The sequence below is a fragment of the Cavia porcellus genome, unplaced genomic scaffold, assembly GCF_034190915.1.
Source record: "Cavia porcellus strain 051 isolate PalLab524CR breed Dunkin Hartley unplaced genomic scaffold, mCavPor4.1 scaffold_17, whole genome shotgun sequence".
NCBI lineage: Eukaryota > Metazoa > Chordata > Mammalia > Rodentia > Caviidae > Cavia > Cavia porcellus.
This window is the reverse complement of record NW_026947500.1, coordinates 36141314-36157193: the sequence shown is the minus strand read 5'-3', so window position 1 is coordinate 36157193 and position 15880 is coordinate 36141314.

The window sequence follows — 15880 nt, the reverse complement described above, 5'->3', positions numbered from 1 at the left end:
TTATTTCCAGTGAAGTTCAAGATGGTTTCTGACCATGAGGCTGGAACTAGACCCATTCAGCCTTCAGCAGTCCCTATGCCTCATAATGACTTGGACTCAGCTGAGAGCTGCTAGATGGAACGAGCATTTTCTCTGTGTTTGGAGCTCAGTTGTTCCCACTCCAGGATGGCCTCCTGTGGTACATCTAAATCCCAATAACTCACCAGACACTGTTGCATGTGTGTGCTGCATACATTTCTTCTTTTCATTGTGTGTCTGCAAGTTCTAGAAACCCCTCCTGTTCATTGAGTTCAGGCTTGGGCAAAAAGTGATGCCTGGTATGTCCTTCTTCTCCATTGAATTTCCATCTTTGCTCTCTCCTTAAGCTTCAGTTTTCACTTAGATTTCTGAGCCAGGAGACTAACTTCTCTCCTCGTACTGTTTCTCACTTTGCTAGATTTAACGGTCTTCACACCAAACCTCAGGAAAGATCTTTTCCTGCTTCTCATGTTGTAGTTAGGGGTTGTACACAGAGCACAACTAGGTTCAGGACATGGAGTTTATAATATTTGTATAATAGTCACTGGAAGTTAACACAGGAAAATGCAGGAACTCTATCCGCAACACCAAAGACATAGATTATTTAGTCAAGAGCCTAAACCCCACGGCAATGTCCCACATGAGTCCAGATAAAAACTCAGAGCTCAGGACAATGCCTCCCATGAGTCCAACAAAAGGTTCAGAGCCCACAAAAAGGATTCACGCCAGTCTCTTTTACAAATCCGTGCCGGGAAGACCCAAGGGTCAGCGGTGGAAGTCAGAAAGTCTATGGCAGCAGGAGGAAGGAGCTGTGCGAGTGGGATGAGGGTTCTACGCTGGAGCTGAGAAGTCACACTCACAACAAACACCAGGGATATCCTGAAAGGCATCCCAGCTGTCCTCAGGGACACAGAGGCCCCCAGCTCCTCCAACCACAAGCACAGTTGAGTATGTGCCAGGAAGCAGTGTGATGAGTTTATCCTGAAGACCAAGCAACACATGTCTTTCCCTCCAGAGCCAGGAAGCAATGCTCGATGTGAGGACCAAAGCTTCTTCAGGAGAACCAACAGCTCAGATAGCAACTCGTAGGAGAAGCCAAAATGCCTCCTTAATGCCTTAACCCTCAACACCTCCCTTCTTTTCCACCTAGTTATCCTGGCAACTTTCCTCAGGTGGAGCATTTTCGCTCAGTACCATGCTGATATAATCCAGCTGGCATTAAGTTGACCACCAGTTCTTAATCCATAACAACTTACCACTCCACCATCTTGCTGGAAGTCAACATCTTGTCTTATACTTATTTGCATCTGTCTGTTTTCTCTGATCCATTTTTGATTGAGATTTGGATACTTATTTTTAAGTTTTGTGAGTACTTTATATTTTTGGATCATATTTTTGTCGAACGGTACTTTGTTAATATTTTCTCTGTGGTTATTCTGTTGACATTGTGTTATACAGAGCAGTCTTTTTGAAAATTAGTTTATTATGGATTTTTCAATATAGTATTTCAACTTATTATTTCATGAGCGTGCCTTTTAGTGACAAAAAATTTACAATTTAAATTTACCTAGAATTTTTTTGTGTGTTCCAGATGTTGCTTAATTTTTTACTTTTAATTTGTTTGCTATTTTGAACCTCCTTTTATGAACATATGAATACCATATTATATTTTGGTCATCATTTTTTCTTTTATTTTCTCAATTTTCTTTTACATTTGGCTTATAAATGATCAATTATTCCAGAACTATTTATCAGAAGATTTTGCTCCACTATGTTGCCCATGCTCGTTTTGATAAGTATCACTGGACTCTGTGATTCTCTCTCTTTTCCCATTCTTGTCCATTCTTCATCCAATCCCACACTTTTTTTTTTTATTCCTTTAGCTTTATAATAATCTTTGCAGTTAGGAAACATCAATCATTCAATTAGATTCTCCTTCATCTTTGTGTCAACTGTTCTGGATTTTCTCACTTTGTATGTATACTCAGAAGCAGCTAGTGCATATACAAAAAGGAAATAACTAGGATTTTGATTGGGACAGCAATTAATTGACAGAGGAGTTTGGGAATAAGTGCTATTTCAGAATATTGTGTTGTCTTATCAATTAACGTTTAGATTATTTTTTTCATCAAAATTTTAAAGTTTCCTTGTTTAAAATTTCTACATATTCTGATAAGCTTCTACTTACACATTTCATTTCAGGTACTGTCTGATGTACATGATATTTTATATTTACATCTATAATGCACAGGTTTATTACTGGCATTTGGAAAAACAATTGATTTTGGCATATCACTTATATTATTTGAAGCTTGCTGTGGTCAAACACTGTTTTCACAAATTTTTGTTTATTTTGATATTCTACATAGAAAACATGAACAAAGATAATTTTAAAATGTATTGTGAGTCAGTGTACCTTTTATTTTCCATTCTTACTGGAGTACTTCAGACTTAAGATGTAGTGCTGAAAGGACACATAATAGAAAATGTCTTCCATATGTTTCTGATCTTAGTGAGAAAGATTTAGTTTCACACCATTAGTTTGGGTAGTAGCTGTATTACTGTATTACAAGTTGAGGAAGTTTCTCTATTCCTTGTTAACTGCTTTCAATGGAAAGTTGAAAATTTTGGTAAATGCGTCTTAGTTAGATATTGACATCATCACATGATAATTTTTGTTTTGTTGATGTGATGGGTACAATAGTTGTTTTTTTGAATGCTGACTTGAAAACATTGCTCATTTGGCATAAAGAATCCCTCCTTTGGGATATATAATTATAGAATTCAAAAATTTGAAATATTCATATCATATTATAAATATATTGATGGATATAACTTGATAAATATTTGAGGATTTTTGGATTGCTATATAGCATGTATCAGTTTATAGTTTTATTTTTTATAATGTTTTTGCTTCTGTAGTGCTAAAAAGCTGGCAAAATAAATTCAAATAGAAAGTTTCATTTTGCCTCAACTGTCTAGATGACATGGCAGCAAATTGAATTAATTCTTCCATAAATATTAGCCAGAACTCACTAATTTTATCAATCACTCATCTCTAATAGATTAAATATAATATATGCATATTTAAATGCATATATATATAAATTGAAATATATATGTAGATATTGATAATATTAACTTGAGATCATTAAAAATACAATTAAAATATGCATATATGTTGTCAATTTTCATTTAAATAAAGATTTCATAAACAGCATTTATGGTCATTTAAAATTTTAAATTTAAGAAAATTTCACCTCTAGAAGAAGATATGAAACAAGCTCTAATTCCTATCATGGAGTTTCAGGTTATTTGAAAATCTATAACAAATATGTATTGATATTACTGAATAAAAGGTGAATAAAATGATTTACAACACTGGCTTTTTGGACATAGATATAATTTCTAAACTCATATGTAGTAAAAATAAAAATACTCCAACAAAAAACAAATAAAGGAAGAAAATGCTTGTTCCTTGTTATTGTTTGTGTCTCAGTGGCCATCCAAACCTCATGCAGTCATGGAAGCAACTGAATCTATGGTTTGTAATTGGCTAATTTTTAGCACTGGGATTGGTAGGCTGAGTGCACCTGCCCAGAGGTGGGTAACCAGCACACAGTATATGGGAGGTATGGAGGTGTGCTTTTTCCCCTTTTTCCCTTTTTTTCTTCTTGCTTATGGCTACCGTAGTATCTGACCTTCAGCCACACTTCCCTGCTTTGCAGCCAGCTGAGTATGGGTTGGAACCTCCAAAAACTATAAGCTAAATAAACCATTCCTTGCTTCATTTTGGTCATCAGGTATTTTGCCTCAACAATGTGAGAAAGTAACCAAGATATTCCTCTTATTAACAATCAGTACCATAAAATCTGCTGCAATTAGAAGACTTGACATGAGAAAACAAATGAGGATAGGTTAGCAAATAATTTCAAATTGCAGTCTTGTATAATTTATCAAGTCACAGAGATTAGATAAATTAAGCAAAATACAATAAAGCCCATAAGGTCAGAAACTAGTAGCTCAGGTATTTCGATTCAGCCCTGACCTTGACTTTTAGAAACCTATTGTCACTGATGGCGAAACTGTCAAGCTCATTTTCATGTTGTGATGCATAGGTTATTTTCTAACTGTTGGCTGTAGATTGTAAATTTTTTTGGGAGAGGAAATAAAATTTTCAGAGTCAAATATTTAAGACATAATCGTTGGAACAGTAATGGATACACACTGTGAGGAGACTTTTTTACAAGAAAATATTTTATGTTATGAATCTTCAGATAATTTTCAACTAACCATTTAAGATCAGATGCTGAAATTTGCTCCACTATTTATCTAGCTAGAAAATTATCTATACTAATATAGCTAGAAAAACCATGTGACACAGTAACAACATCCACTGACCAGCTTAGACTATTCACAGCTAATAAGAGTTATTTAGGACTCTATCTGACATCTGCCAATTGGAAAGAATACTCTACTTCAGGCACAGTGTTAAATTAATAGAAGAAGAGAGTGAAGCACAACTAATCATGACAAGCTGATGGAATCCACCACTGTGGACTGGACAATGGTCCATTCAGAGAGATCTTCCTAGTCTCAAAGCAACAAGAAACTATATTTTCAAAGATAAGTGTTGCTTGCCAAATGTATATAATTTTAAAATTAATATTCTTCAGTTTTAACTGTGATAAGATAATTTGAATATGATACCGTTCCCAGGGAATATTTATTTTGCATTTTATTTTGACCAATTTGTAATACTAACTTCCAAACTTTTATGTACGTAAAATCTTTAGCAAGTCTGCTACAATTGGATGAATTTGAGACTTTCATCAGCGTGTGATATACTCAAAAATTCTGTTAACTTGAATATATTTTTCTCTTTCATTTAAAAATGTAATTATTAAGTGTGTATGCAGTTATATGACTCCTCTTTTTCTATTTCTTTGCTGAATGTGCCAGGTGGTCAATTGGAGTTGGAGAAGCTGTGCTTGAAGGACTCTTCCTTTTTCTCTTCCTTCTTCACCTCTGTTCCCAGGCTTTCCCAATGAGTTTCTTCCTGTGGAAGCCTTCCAAAATACTTTCCAGTGGGAGTGGACTTGCTTAGTTAGTATAGTATTTTCAAGACCAAGAATTTTAGGTCCCTGTGTTTAGGAACTTAACCCTATGCAGCCCATTAAACAGTAACAGTAGTCAGTTGCCAGTGTAGCTGAAAACTGTCAGTAAGGGTCAGTGGTTTGAGTTTCTTTTTAAAGATAGCTTATTACTATGGCAATGTTTCATAAATCTTGTGGTTATACTTTTCTGTTCGATGTTCAGGACCAAATTAAAGTAAGACCTATATTAAAATTAATCTCTTGCTATAAAGTGAGAACAATTAATTCTCCTGAGGGTTTATCTTGAAACCATACACTGTGCCTCTCAGTTCTTCTGTAAGGGTACACTTTCTAGGCAAGTCAGGGCCATCTTGACTGACCAAGTTGATGTCTATGAAAGCCTGGGAGACTTTTCTCTCCTGGTGATTCTCATTAGGCACACTATACATCATTAACTTCCTGTGGTCTAACAATCTTCTTTCTCAAGAGGTTAAGCATTCCCTGAGTTATAGGATATTGCTATAGAGGCTTTTTTTGGTTTTGTTTTTTAAGTCTTGTGTCCTCATTACCTCAGGGGCCAGGGTCAAAATATTGCCTATTCTCTTTAGCCCACTTGTCTTCTTAGTTTTTGGTCTCCAGACCTCAGGTGTTGAACATCCAGAAGAAAAGATTAATGACATTAAATTGTAGTGGGAGCAGTGAGCTTAATTATTATAATTTAATCTGAATATCAAGCAACTTGAAATATAAAGAATAGTCAATTATTAATTATCAACCATGGATGTTCTAGTAGTTGAATCCTTAATATTAAAAGTTCTATAGTTTTACAGAGAAAAATTGAAATCAAAATCATGCATAACATTTTAGTTTGAAAATGATGATCACAGTTTTGTAATACTTAAATTTCAATTTTGGCATGCAATAACCTTTTTAGTCAATTTCATCTAAATTGTCCTTTAAAGGGATGCCATTAAAGTGTGTGACTGGATTGCTTAATGTGTAAACATATCTAAGCATAGTGGCACACACTAGCATACATATCACCTAAAGAATATTATTTCTAAAGAATATTATTATTGACTGGTGAATCTACATATTCTTGACAGTAATGTTTTATCACAAATAGCTGGAACACAAGAGAAAGGCAAATGTCTTAATCTGAAAGAAAATATTTATCACCATAAAAAAATCTCATTTTGAAAGACCTTTATATCTGGAAGACAAGGAATCCATTTAATTCTCCATGAATTAGAAATAATCAATTGTCATAAACATATAAAAATGTTTATTCTTAGTTTTGTAACGCAGCATCTTTAAATCAGAAAAACATTTTTTTTTTTTTTTACCAGATTTAACTCATGACCAGGCAGGTGCTTATGCCACTGAGCTAAATCCTCAGCCCCAAAGCTTATTATCTTATTTCTAGATAGTTAACTTTTTGACAATGACAAAAGTAAATACATCACAATAATATATTTCGATCAACATTTATTGCAGTGTCTCCCATATGTCTATGGAGATCAATGGGGCCCTCTATTAATGAATAACTATTTCCAGGAAGCTGCTTGCTTATTCATTGATTGGAGTTCTCTCTAATAATTTCTCACGCTATGGGATTTCTGTTTAATTATCTTAACAAATTTTTGACGATGTGTGAAACCCTTATCATAACACTTAAGATACTATTTCTGAACAATGAGAATCTCTCAAAGTTTAATACATAAACAGCAATATGCATTACCTTTATAAAACAGTTTTAACATAATTTTATCAACTGGTCACTTCGATGAAAGCAGATCAGAAATGTTTCCTGGATCCAAAAGTGGAAAATGAAGAAAAATATGTTAAGCTCAAATAATACAGCTGGACAGACATACAAATAATGGGATAGACAGACAAACAAATACACAGACAATTTGCTTATAAAGGCAGAGTGAACTCAAAATACACTTTGGCCAAATTGAATTATAATAACTCTTTTACAATTTTAGAAGTTTGTAATTGTACATAAACCAGTCATAATATTTAGTAGGTCAGTTAGCAGAGCTCTCTTGTAAGTAGAATTTGGAAGGAATAAAAGCCTCTTATCCATAATTAATATTTTTGTACTTTGTTTTATATTAAGCATCTTGGGAACATTTGTATTCCTTTCTTTTATGTAGCTTTTATCTTGTTATCTCCATTCACTTTGCCATGTACTCAGAACTTTTAGCTTTTTATTCTAACAGTGTTCTCTCTATAAGACTTAATATAATTTGGGGTACTATTTTCACTTATGTAGACTCTATTCGGTGGTGCCTTTATTTGTATTTTGTTAGTGCAGCGTCCCAACCCTTTACCCCTTGATCTCAATGACTGGTCTGAAACAGTTCCTTGAAGGTTGCAAATGCTGCAGCCATTTATGGTGTCAGAGCCGCAATCCTGTGCTTGCAGAAAAAAAAAAAAAAAAAAAAAGTGCACTCTACGCTAATTAAGGCTCAGATAAGGCAAGCTGTGGCTGCCCATCAGTTTGGGGAAAATGTGCATTAGCCAGGATACTCAGCCAGTAATGACAGTCTGTGTTCCCCACTGTACATGACATGACAAAGCAGCATTTGATTTCCTCTAACCTCCCTTATCCCGCCAGGTTCCAGAGTCTGTGGAGCTCTTTGTTTCCAGCCTCTCACCCTGGCTTTCATCCATCACCCCTGTTTCCTCCCCTACCCAGGGTGTGGGAGAAGTAGTGACAGGAGAGGAAAGCAGCAGATTTTCCAAGTTAAATAACTCTTTAAAAGTCTATACAAGTCTATATAGTTTTGTGCTGGTTTGATTTTTCCCAGCTTTACACTTACCTGCTTCCCCACCATATTCTGATTATCTAAATTTACACTACTTTCTTCTGGAAGCCAACCAGGAATCTCTTGAACAAACTCAAGAAATTAAGAAAGCTGTGCAGTCTTGGTAGGTAGCCCACTACACTTAAGCAAAGCTTTATGTATACAAAGAATTACCTTTTGATCCTCAATTCCCCATTGTTTTATATCCAGTGATTAATCAGTGTACTCCTTACCTTCGTGCTGTTGTATACAATTGTTGAGTGTCTCCTTATGTCAATGTACTGAATTGCTCTGAGGTTAGACTTCACATTGATCTCCACCTTCCAAGAAACACACAGGCAATATATCATGAGAAGGAGTGATAGGAGATTTAGAAAAAAGCTGGGACTGGCCTTTCTGATGGAGAGGCAATGACAACCAAGCATGGTCAGTGTCTTTATTCATACACAGTGAAAACGGAGGAAATATTCAATGGGGTCAAAAGTATAAGTTCTCAGTGTTTTGCTGAGAACACTGAAAGTGAAACATTCTTAAAGCTATATTTGCTATACTTAACATGGAGGAACACAAAGGTCTGACATCTGCTAGACTGGCTTTGCTCTAGTCCAAGCAACTTGTTTACATGGCTCACCCCTGCCACTTTCTGTCCTTGGATTGGCTTTTCCTCTACCCTCCAATTAACAATAAAATAAAACAAGTAAAAATAAACACTCAGTCGACAAAAAGAACTTTGCAAAGAATTAAAACTAAGTCAAATTTACATTTTTGGTATCACTATTCCCCTTTATGTTTTATCCTTTTTAGTAATATGTAGAAGTTTCTCATATAGTTAAAAACTGGCTTCTTTAGTTTGAGTTTGAGAGTTCTCCAAATTAAATACCAATATTCTTTCATTGCCCCAATCTCCAATCCATAAAAGAAATTCACTTGGAAGAGTTAATCACTTTATTGTAGAGTAAGAAATAATAGTTTTCTAAAAGCCTAAGTATAAAATATTTTTTCAGTTATAGTCCACTGTACACAGTCAACAATAATCTTTGGTGTGGAATCAATCATTTTAAATAGATTTAATTTGGGAGGTATGCATCAAGAACGGTTATGTGCCAAGGAGAATTCTCTTAAAGAAGTGGTTGTTGGCAAAACAGGAAATTAAGTACATATCCAGAAATCTATTTTTATTTATAAAACAAACTAGAATGAGATAAATGATCAAGCAGTAAGAAATTATTTTTTAGAAATTATGTTACCAATGCGTAACATAAAAACAATTACAAAAAAATTCAGAAACACTATGAAGAAACATAGAAGTTTTGCAATTTTAATGTTATAATATCGCAGTTGGACAGTAGGGTTATGAAGATAAACTCATTTTTTTAAATTAATCAAATTAAAAATAACCACATTTGTTTTTCAGGCCTCTGAACTCCTTTAATTACAAGTTTATTTTGAAAGACATGTAATTGTAATTTTTTTTTCTCTAAAAATTGGAAAGGTAAATCTTTTTCAAAGCATTTTTCCAGTTTTTAACAGAGATTGTCTTTCCAAAGGATATGAAAAGCAATCTTCAAACAAGATACTGGCACTACCAACTTATCTCTCTTAGAGGAAAGATTAATCTAAACCCTAATCCAACTTGCAAAACTACTTCCCTTCTGAAAGATATGAGAGGGAACTGTTACCTTGCCTTTGAATAAAGGAATCCACCAAAAATGTCCTTACAGTCCTTCTCCCAAACACTAAAGCTCTCCTAAGGTTTGTTTCAGTATACTTGAATTCAGACTCAGCTCTCTTTCACTCTGAAGATAATAACTTGGAAAGAGATCTTCCTTGTAAAGAACTCTTGTAAACTTCTGTCATTTTAATTTACCATCCTTCTAGGATCTTATACTTACTTATTCACAAATTGAAGTACTATAAAAATTAGCTTTTAAAATTTAATTAAAATGAATTTTAAAAATACATAATTAAATTGTGTACTAGTAAGTAAATAAGTGTGGGGGATAAAAAATCAATTGTAGAAAAATGATCATACTTTTAAATTTAATTTTGAATATTAAAATGTCTAATTTTGGGACTATTTGTTAACAATGTCTTTAATCATAACAGAATAGACTTAATGTTTACAATTGTGTATAATTGAGAAACAAAGATTTAGTCAACAAATTTAGTAAAATATTGAATGTAAAATTGAATAGGCTTTAATTCCTTGATTTTTGTATTATTGAAGCGTATTTCAAAAAATAAATTATAACTGAAAACAAAATTCAGCGTCTATGACAACGTTTAGAATAAAACATTTACACAGTCAGTGTGAAATACAGTTGAACTGACAATGTCATTCAGGTACCAAAATCGTATCTGTGTTTACAAACCACTGCATCAATAGCAAATTTAAAATAGTATATGAACTTAGTGCAATTTTCTGTAAACTACATCTCTACAAAATAGATAACCACAGAGGCAATATCCATATGTTTAACCTATTTATAGTAAAATTTATGGGCTAGATTTTGCACAATTCTTTAGGGCTGAGAAGTATATAATTCATAAATTCACAATCCTAATACTGAAAGTGGTATCAAAATACAGCAGATGGAAATTATGCACATATTCAACTATTGAATTACTCTAAAGTTTCAATATAATGATACTAAAATTCAGTTTATTGTTCAGGATTGTGCTTTTAGTCAATTTATCCAAGAGGAGAAGATAACTGTTTTCTACCTCTTGACTTCTTGTCCACTCAATGTCAAATGTAAAATAAAAACATATAGTCACAAGTAATGATTTGTAACCAACACAAAATATGAATTGCAGAAGACTCATATATTAGAGAAAATAACTTGACCTATGATTAACAGGATAAATATAAAAGAAAAAACACATAAAAATCTGCCACTGTAGAATTTATTTTTCAAAATATTAAAATGCAATACCTAGAATTGAAAAAGTGCAGTGCCTGAATTTGATACCATTCAAATGCAGGTTATATCACCAGATTAAATTCAAGAAGATCCCCAACTACAAGATAGAAACTTGGCTCAATCTTTGGCTAGGTTGTAGTTTTAATGACTTCCATAACTGAAAAAGAGTTTTCATCCATGAGACGTATAAAGAGATTTATTAGGCAAACATTTAAAAACACACATTCATATAAATTAGTTTTTGGACCCTATGACGGATTCATTGTGGTATGGAGATGTGCATACTTATCTGGTTTTGGGGATAACTTCAAGATAGGAGATTTATCATATGTACTCCTGCTATGTCATCATACCTGTCTGGTAGGCTCTTATCCATTTCTGAACTGTAATCTATCATCAGTTTAATAGTGCGCTTTCCTGAGGTTGGAGAATTCTTTGGGCATGTTTTCTGAAAGGGAAACAGTACTGAGTAAGTCTTGTGGACTGAGTTGCATTTTTTTCTTGAAAGTTCTGTTTTAAATCATGAATTGCCTTGTTTTCTTTCTACCTATCTTTCCTCTTTTCAACATTGCCTCAGTTGGCACCGTTTAATAGGAAATATGTAAAATAAAATGGAGATAAGACGGGAAAGGAGAAGGGAGAGAGAGGGAGAGAAGATAGAAATGAAAGTAGAAGATACATTGTGAGAGATACATGTTTCATGCTTATAGAAGAACAATGCCATACAACTAGTAAATTAAAATATATTTTAAACTCTAACTTTTTGTTCAGTCTCACTTGTCCTTTTGTAGTCCAAATATTTATTTTCATTCTGTTTTTTTCTGCATGCAATTTTTGGTCCTGAAAACATCCCTCCACTATTAATGATTAAGGACTAGGAAGCACTCCATATTCTCCCATTTCACTTCATCCTCTTGGTGAATCTCTCTCTTCTCAGCTTTCAGCTATACATTGTGTGAATGATGGGTTATCTCTTCTAGCTTGATCTTATAAAGTGCTTTTGATATCTCTTTAGATTTTCCCTGCAGTCTTTTTTTTTTCTCATTTAAGTAAAAAGAAGAGGCAAGTATATGTAAATGGCAAGTATAGATCTATGCACACTCACCGTGTTTCTAGCCCAACAGCTCACACTGTTCAGAATGCACAATCCTGTAATACACTTTTGGAATCCCATACCGATTATTCCCAGGTTCCCTAGTTCCCTAAACAGCGAACTAGACTGAAAAAGATAGTGACAGTTTACATTTACCAAAGAGAAAAAACAAGTTCTTCAGAGGGAGAGTCACCACTGAGAAAGCCCACAGTGGCCACCAGGTTAATGGAAGGTTTCTTTTATATCTCCTGTTCCAATTAAAAGCCTGTTTGGTTTCATGCTGGGTATAAATGAAAAACTGAAGATAGCACTGTCTGATTGATTCTAGGGACAAGGTTTGGAAATTGTTTTCTGCACCTGGGTACTCAGTCTACATGAACGACAGGTCACACTCACACGCTTAACCAATTTGCCTCACCGTAATCTCCTAACCCAGTCTTGTATCCTAGGGGCACTCATGTTTTAGCCCCATTTTATGGTTTATAACTATGATCAGAGGTTACAATTTTACAAATGTAACTTATATTCTTCAATAAATACAGCATCATGCACATCTTACACTGAATTGTTGCTGTCTTTCTGTAATTATTAGGGAACTAAAATAATTTCGTTTTTAACACTAAGATACTGGATATACTAAGGAGTATCATTATATGTACAGTGATATAATGAGAACAAAATAATATATATGTTAAAATGTTGATGTTTTAATCTTGCAATATTGCCTTGATTGATTCATTCATTCAGATGAAATTATAAATGTATAAATTATTACCACAAAAACACATTTTCATGTGATTTAAATTTATGTCTTTCAGTCCAAGAAATTTTCCATCACTTTTTGAGTCTTTTGAGGAAAACATATTACATATTTAAGAATATAAGAGTACTATATTTTATGACTAAAAAAGTAAGGAACTAAAATGCTATTTGTATATATATATATTTTTTTTTTTTTTTTAATCGGTACTGGCGATCGAACTCATGACTGCCTGCTTACAAGGCAGGCAATTATGCCGCTGAGCTATATCTCCAGCCCCTTGTCTACATATTTTTAAAAAGTCATTCAATTCATGTATATACTGCCTTGCTCCAGGAAAACAAATAATGGTAGCAAATAAATGATTGCTTCTACTACCCCCCGTTGTTAGTATGACAAAGGCATTAAACCTGTACTAGACAGTGGGAGCCCAATCCCAAAAATATCACTTATCTCTGCCACTGATCTCAGAAGAGTTAATACAACTCATACCTGCTTAATGCACCAAGTCAAGTCATGGGGACATTAACAAGTAGCTATGTGGTACTTTGAAGTGGATGAGTTTAAAACAACCTTCAGATAAATCCTACCTCTTCCAAAAATGACCAGAAAATACTGGCATAATTTTTCCCATGTCCCAAAATGAAAGCAGTCAACATCCTATTAACATCCTATTAACTACATGAGTTTTCAGTAGCCAAGGAGAAGTTATGAGGAGATTGTCTTGGAGAGAAATATTGGGGAGGCAAAAAGGAGTGAGGTGGTGACAGTTATGGATCAATGACAGAAGAGTTGATAAAAATAAAAGCTGTGTACTGGCAAGATGAGACATAGAAGAATTCATGCCAGAATACTACAAAAATTGCAATACAGACAGAATCCATGAAGAGTGGAAAGAATACTAATTTGATTCATTTACATAAGTTTTGCCACATATTGAAATGAAAAGATTACACAGCTATTAATACCAATGAGATAAATTGAAAACATCTATACTAATTTAAATTTAGTTAAGTACTAGGTGATAAGGGAATCACTAACTTTCATGATCAGTTAATAAGAGACAAGCATATATTGGGTGTTGCAGAGGAACAAAATACTGACATTTCATTTTAATTATAAATAAGATAGTAGTGTTTTCTTCATATAAAAATATAAGACATATATGTATTTATATATAAAATATACTTTTTATTCAATGATATATTATTTACCAAAGAAAATTTTCAAGTAAGTAAGAATACATTAAAGATGTTTAGGATGAGTATTGTATGTGTTATCCTATAAAATGCAGATGTCTTCTTATTGATAGTTTTTATAATATGAAGTGTAAATTATAATTTTGTATTGAGATTAAAGTTTCATAATAAAATTTCATGACAAATACTAACCTTAGAAGTTCAAATTTTTAATTCCCGAGACATATATGCCTCCAGTTTATTTGATATAAATCCCACGATGACTATCATAATATAAAAATTTTCATTCTGGAAATACTTTTGTAAGAATGAAAGTTAATTTGTTTCTGTAGCATCTGTCAGAGATCTGTGGTACCTAACCATATTTTCATGAGTGATTTACTATAAAGTAATTTTTATGAAGTTTTTGGATATACAAAAGCAACAGAAATCTAAAAATGTGAATTTGTATTATTGTACCTTTTTGTGTACATTTGCTATGACCAGTGCTTTGAAATAGTATTCTACCTAAAGACCAGTATTGCATAATCCACAATGTATAATTTATGCTTTTCAAAAAATGACATGACCACTGTGAGAAATCTTGTCCATTGGCAAATTGCAGCCTTGTAGGTCCGTAGACATTGCTGTAACTCTGTGATAAAATTGTCCAACTCTTATAATGGTTCCACTGGTTATTACTACATCACTTGATCACTGCTAAGAAATGGATATTCTGGAATAGAGATGCACCTTGTCTTACAATGGAGTCACATTCATTATTAGTTGATTGCAAGACCAGGTAGAGAGGCACAGGAGCAACAGTTTGTTAGAGCTTAAAACAGCAAAAGCAACAAGAGCAAAAAGGGAGAAACAAAAGTTTTACCTACACTTTTGGGATTACAGCAGTGCAAATTCTGTCAGTGCACTAATGTAGCAGTCACGCACAATCTCAGAACCCTTAAGCCTATCAATGTGCTAAGAATCAATTGCAAACTCTAGATTCAAGTACTTCCAAAAAAATGTCCCTCTTTGACTACATGAGGATTTCGGATACATCCAGACCCAAACCATAACACCCTGGAAAAGATAAAAAGCAAAAAGCTGAAGCAAGGTTTGATACAGAGGAAAGAAAAATAAAACTCAGTGCCTTGCTTCTATGCTCTTATAACATAGAATACTTCTCTGACATAATATGTAAGCATTTTTATTCACACATTAAGTGAAGTCTAGCAGCTTCTCCAATGGGACACTTGATTGTCTTCCAGTTCTATGCAATTCTGACTTTACCTTCCTGGAGAGAGAATCAGATCCCAAACTTTGAGGTCTCCATCCTATTAAAGTGTCTCCAATTCAGGTGCCAATCACATCTCCCAGGCTACAGAGTCCACTGTTAAATTCACTAGGCAGAACTTTACTTGTATTAATTGGTTTATTATAAAAAGATATTATGGAAGATAAATGGAAAGCTGCAATGAGAGATGTACTGAAGAGAAAACTTAGAGCTCCCATGCTCTTCCCAGGTGCACAGCCCTCCATGAACCTGCAAGTGCTCCCTACCGGGAAACTATCTGAGCCCTATCTTTTCAGACTTCTTTATATGGGAAAGGTTGATTATAATCCACCACTGCTGATCAATTTAATTTTCAGAACTTTTCCCTGTACTTAGAGTTTAGAGAGTCAAATTGACACTCCCAACCTTCTAACTTTTGTTGGATTTTCTGATGACTCCTACAGTCCATATTCAGAAGTTACCCAAAAGCTACAGAGTTTTTAATTTTAAAGATACAAAACATTTTAGAAGTTATGTGTCAGGAATTGGGAATGAAGGCCAGATGCACATTTTGTAAAGTGACAATTTGTATTCTCCTTAAAACTCATGCCTTGAAATTCCGAGCCTCAAGATGGTGGTTTCCTAAGGTGAAGCCTTGGGTGGCGATGGGGCCATGAACAGGAACCTCTCACTAATAGGATCGGTGCCCTTAGGAAAGGATG